The sequence below is a fragment of the Natator depressus genome, chromosome 14 (genome assembly GCF_965152275.1).
Source record: "Natator depressus isolate rNatDep1 chromosome 14, rNatDep2.hap1, whole genome shotgun sequence".
Taxonomy (NCBI): Eukaryota; Metazoa; Chordata; order Testudines; family Cheloniidae; genus Natator; species Natator depressus.
Genome location: NC_134247.1, coordinates 9,517,012 through 9,523,011, shown reverse-complemented (window position 1 = coordinate 9,523,011; position 6,000 = coordinate 9,517,012). Strand labels below are relative to the sequence as shown.

Here is a 6,000-nt window from a genome sequence, read left to right as displayed (position 1 = left end):
AAATCAAGCTATTAATTGTTCTGTGCTTCTGTTCCCCTACCTGTTAAAAAGGAGCTACTGCAACTCACCATATTCTTAGCAACGTTGTGAGTCTTAGTCAATATCTGAAAACCAGGGAAAACCTCACTGAAAGGCCCTAGCGAAATGTATGCTGTGATTAGCTGTAGGGCTCCAGAGCATTTCTGACAGACTAACTAAGGGAAACGTGTGGAACATATAGAAACAGTTGTGTTGCTTTGTTTACCTCGATCTCTATTTTTTAAAACAGTGACAGCTCTGAGACTCCCATTGTCTCAAACTAATCTATTTTCCCCCTCACCACTTTACAATGAGTCGACTGCTAACTTCCTGTCCAGAGCAGGGGTCAGGCACTCCCAGCAGAGTGAACACCGTCCTGATCAGTGAATTATCCAGCAGGGAACGGTGAAGTCAGCAAAATCTGAAATCTAACCCTCTACCATTCTGACATCATCGACTTTAGGATGCACCTGAGCTCCCTAGGCTTGGGGCCTAGCGGGCTAAACTCTGTTCCCAAATTCAATTCAGTCCCATTCTACACCAGGAACCCAGCAAGCCTTCCAAAGCGCAGAGGGGCTGGAATGAAAAACTGCCTATAGTTTTCTGTCTACAGCCTGCATTAAGCTTTATAGGTTTATGGTTTGTACAGGTTTTAAAGTAGGACATTCATTTAAATAAGTTTCTGTAGGGCTGAACAAAGAAAACCCTATAATACCATCAGGATTAATGGGCGACTCCGTGGTAGGTTGGTTTTGTCCCAAATGAACATTTTACCACCATTGCTAACCCCAGCCATTTGAAAATCATGAGTCTGGCTCCTCAAATTCATGAGATTGGCTGAAAAATCATGAGATTATTAAGAATGAATTTGGGTTTTTCCCCTTGGACTTCTGGTCTCTGAGCAGTTAGTGTCCCATTCAGATCGCATTTTTGAGCTTTTCTCTGCAACCACAAGGGCTAGAAACTGACTTTTTAAAAACATAAAAGCTGTGATTCTCATGCAGTCTCAACTCCAGCAACTGGGACTTTAAAAAAAATACCACACATCCCAAGAGCTGGCAACACTGGTTTAATGGACGGTTTATTTAAAAGAAGGAATAGAGTAAAGCATTAGTTTGGAGGCAGTACTGTCTTGTGGTTCAGGCAATGGGATTCAGGAGAACTCAATTCCAAGTTCCACCATGGATTTCCTGTGTGATCACGGACACATCACTTAAGCTGTCTGTGCCTCCATTCCCCACCTGTGAAATGGGGATAATAATCCTTTGTTGCTCCCACCTTTGGTCTGTCTTTTCTACTTAGATTGTAAGCTCACTGGGGCAGGGACCATCTTTTACTAGCGTTTGGACAGCACCTAGCACAACGGGGCCCTGAACTTGGTTGGGGAGGCTCTAGTGCTACCGTAATATAAATAGTAATAAATGGTGGGGCAGGGGGTCTTTGGGATCTCGAAGTACTCTGTCAAGTCCCACCCTGGTATAATTCCACTGAAGTCTTTGGTGTTACACCAGGGTGGAAATACCCCATTAACACCTAGTTCGTTTATCGTTTGAAAATGTGTTCTTTTTCTTGATAACAATCTCTGGAGGTTTGGAGTTTATTAGACTCCAGGCCCGTTTGCTGCCAACACTTTTGAACCTTATGGTTCTGGATTCTAGAGACACTGAACTGGGACAAACAAAGAGTTTGGGGCAAAATAATTTTCTGGGAGGTTGCATGGTAGTTACAATAGGTGGTTCTTCCATTTCAGCTGAGAAGTAAAAACAAAATAGGGCTCCAACTTCTCACAGGGCCTCTAAGTACTACCACAATACCAATTAATAACGACAATAATAATAATTAATTGGCTGGGCTGGGATGATCAGCCAGTTGGGGAGAACCCACTGTGTTATCGGATGAAGCAGGAAGTAAGGTGGAGTTAAGGTGCCTGTGTTCTATTGAAAGTCAATGGGATTTAGGTGCCTAACTCAGGCAGATGCTTTTGAAAATATCACCTTAGGAGCCTAAATCAAATTGGCTTTCCTTGAGAGGTAAGCTACTAAGTCATTTTTGAAAATGGGACTTAGCTGTCTAAATCACTTAGGTCTTGCAGCACTGAGTGGAGCAATGCCTAACCACCTTTAAATATCTAGGTCTTAATCCCTCTGTACCTCAATTTTCCCACCTTTAAAAGGAGGGTAAGAATATTTGCCTATTTCATCCGGTGTTGTGAAGCTAAACTAACATTTGTAAAGTGCTTGGGAGATTTTTAAATGAAGGCAATACACAGCAATGTAAGTAATCATTTACTACTATAATTATTATAAAAGCAGTTACACAGTTGGCTTGATTCGCCACTTACTTACACCACATTTACACCAGCAAAATGCCACTGACTTCAGCAGAGTTAATCCTGGCTTACACCACTGTAAAAAGAGGAGAGTCATACCCATGGCTTCTTGGAAATCCTCACACCAGAAACAGGTCCTGCCCGGCTTCCACGGCCTGAGGGGGACCAAGCCACTGAGAGGAGAGAGAAGAAGAAAATGGAATGATTTAGGAGAGAGGGGAACAGAGAAAACGGAAAGGGAGGAATGATGAAACAACACCCGTATTTGGGGAACAGGGACCGTCCCCCAGAAGGGGAATGCAGGTGTGAACCAGTGAGGGCTCTTTAAATATGAGCATCACAGGCTGTATATTAATGTTGTCTGTGATACCCAAGCAGAGGTCTGCCTCCGTCCCCTCTCAGATGCTGGAGTTTCAGATGGGAGAATTCAGAATGTTCTTGTTCCCCTCAATGTACATCTGTGTTTATTATTTTTTGGCCTGTGAAGCTGACAATGTGCAATCCTGTTCGCGTATTTTCTAAAAGAGAGCAGAGTTTGTTTATCTGTCAGCTCTAGGTGCCAGTGCTTAGTGTGTACGGGGTGACAAGAAAATAAATGGACCTATTATACCACATTTAGTCTCCTCCCGTCCCCTGTATTTGTCTTCACTTCTTGTGTTCTAAACGTGGTGCTGCAGAACACATTGTACCGTGTTCTCGCCTGCAATTGCTTTGATCCTTAACGAGCACGTTTTAAATACACGGGATTTTGCTTTACCGGCCTGATCCTGTATTACCTCATAGACAAAAATTCCTACTGATTTCATTAGGATTGGCCCTTTAAAGGAGACTGCTCCTGCTGCAATGGGCTGAACTGGTTCTGCATCTTCCACTGCCTCCTTAACTGGGAGTAGTTCAGACTAACCTGTGGAGGAATTGCACAGGTTAGGTTTCAAAGGCATATAAATAATTCCTGTAGCGTACAGAACAAGGCCAAAGAGAATTTATGAGGCTCTCTGGTGTGTATTTACAGTAGCTCTGTAACTGGTCAGCCTTTGTTTTCTGTGTACTGGATTTATAAATCTAAAGGTGAGAGCTGGTCAGAAAATTGGTAGGTTTTTTCCCATGGAAAGTGTCAATTTTTGTCCAAAAATGGAAACCCCCAAATCTGAAAATTGTGGGCCAAAAACTGCCAAAACCAAACAAAACAAAATTTTGCCTGAAAACTGCCAAACCAAAAAAGTTTCAATTTCCAGCCAAAAATTTTGGGGGGTTGATTTTCCAATAATAAACTTTTTTTTTTTTTAAAGAAAAGACACTTTCCATGAAAACATTTATTTAGTCAAAAACCCAATTTCTGTCCAAAAAATAGGTTGCAACAGAAATGTTTTTCCCAGCCCCGTTAAAGCCTGCCACACAGACAGGTGACCCCTGCCCTGCTGGAACTGAAGAAACAGGACTGATTCATTATCTAGTGTGGGCAGCACTACAGTGCTCTACATGTCCTCTGCCTCTCTCCTACAGTGCTGCGGCCAGTAACATATTGCCCTACCGTACAGTGTCATATGCACCATATTGGTGCTGGCAAAGACCCAGACAGTATGAGAGGCTTCCTGGTCATCCAGATCTCCTAGGCAACTTTGAAAGTCTCAGCTGACACCTTTTGTGTTTCGTTATTCCCTTTATTTACCAGAGAGTAAGTGCTTTGGGGGCAGGGATTGACTTTGCACTGTATGTGCACACAGCACCTGGCCCAGTGGCGCTCAGATCCTTGACTGGGGCCCCTAGACATTATCACAATACCAGTAATGACATGCCTGGTGCCGGTCTGCCAGTTATCCTACTGCCTGGAACAAAAGGATGTACCATCATCTCACCAGCATTCAAAGCCATCCAGGCTATCTCCAGGGGAAATAGCCCCCTCCCTATAAGAGCCAAAATAAATGGACAACCAGCTGACTTGGACTTTTCAACATTTAAACCCTATTTTCAAAGATGTTAAGCCCTGCAGCTCGCACAGACTTCATCTGGTGCTGCAGGCATTCGGTACTTTCTGAAAACCAGGCCCACGTGAACATATTGCCAGACTCTGCTTTTATGAGTAATAGTTGGTTCCTGACTGAAGGTTTACATTAGCTCTTGTCATCAAAGATGAAGCTAAGTACAATCGGGTTAATTAAGTGGAGTTCCCTGTGGCATAACAATATTGCAAGGGAAATCAATTGAATTAAAAGGAGAAAAGAATGTAAAGTGTGGGTGATGGGCAGATTTGACATCCAAGCCATACGGTCAAAGGGACCCAGGCAAAGGAGTGCGCCAGGCTGCTGTACGATACACAGCTAACTGCTGAGATAGGCTGGGATGCCTCACGTGGGTGGGACATCAAGGACTCAAAAACGGAAGAACGTGAATAGCCTGTCTGGAGAAGAAGGGGGAGAGGGGGGTGGATGGAATAATCCATCCCAGCTGTGCATGGGTATGGAGCAGGGGAATTAATTGACAGAATTATCTCGTAATACACATAATTTTTGATGGACCCTGACACCACTTAGCTTTAATGCACCCTGGATGGATCCCAGCTTCACGCAGATGATTGGGTATTGGGCGATGTTGCAAACTACTAAAGGGTTATGGAACCGGCCAAAAATTGTAAAATAGGTTACCATGGTAAATTATTGTTTCTAGTAAAACGTCCATGGAATGATTAGACCCTGAGCTACGAGAGACACTAAGGGAAGGGGATGTCTACCTAGCCTGTGGAAGCGAGCTACCCAGCCTGGATCGACAGACTTGGGCTGGTGCTCTAAAAATAGCTGGGTAGGCAGCGCTTTGAAGTTGTGGCTCAGGCTGGAGCTTGGGCTCTGAAGCCTAGAGAGGAAGGTTTTACACCCGTGTAATTCCACGGACTGCAAATCGACTGCAATGGAATTATTCCTGATTTACACTGGAGTGAGAGAAAGGAGAATCAGAGCCCAGAACTACCAGAATCAAATGGATTAAAAACCACATTAGCCCAAGCCAGGAAAGTCACTAATATAACTAAATACTGTTGGCAGAGGCAAAGAAAATCACATGTCAAAGCTGAAGGAAGGGAGGACTTGGTTAAAGATTGCCTAACACACCTAACTGGTTCAGCCACAATTTAAGTAGCTCCTCAAGTGACATAGTGCACTCCTGCCAGCAAGGAGACTGGGGGCTTGATTCCCTTCTCGCTCACAGCCGTGGTGCGCTGGTGTAACTTCAGAGGAGCTACTCCTGACTTACAGCAACGTACACGAGAGGAGACTCAGGCCCCTAGACTTCAGCATCCTGTAACGTCTGTGGCAATTATCCAGGCTCAAATAAGACACATAAGGAATGCAGTGCTGAGTGAAGCTCTTTTGTAACGCTTTACGTTCTATCTTCAACTTGCTCAATACTAGTTCTCATTAAAAAACTAAAAACTGGCTGGGGAAAAGGAGTTTTTACATTGAACTAATTGCAAGGGCAGGAACTCCGTTTGCATTTTAATGGCTAAGAAATTGACAACCCGAACGAGCAGCAAGAAATGTGGGAGGGATTTTTAATTTCTAATTTACAAGGGGATAATGTTTGATTTTCTTTCAGATCTTCCCCTCGAGCTAACTCACTGGGATATTTCAGATGGTAGGGCCCAGATCCTGCAAAGCATGTAT

General features: G+C 43.8%; 1 long non-coding RNA gene across 1 annotated transcript in view; it reads right to left on the bottom strand.

Moving 5' to 3' along the window:
• Positions 1 to 2,373: 2,373 nt before the first annotated feature.
• Positions 2,374 to 6,000, bottom strand: part of LOC141999058 (uncharacterized) — a 99,756-nt gene continuing 96,129 nt past the window's right edge. The window contains exon 4 of the long non-coding RNA XR_012641954.1: positions 2,374 to 2,520. This is a non-coding gene — a long non-coding RNA (uncharacterized LOC141999058). The remainder of the gene's footprint in view (positions 2,521 to 6,000) is intronic.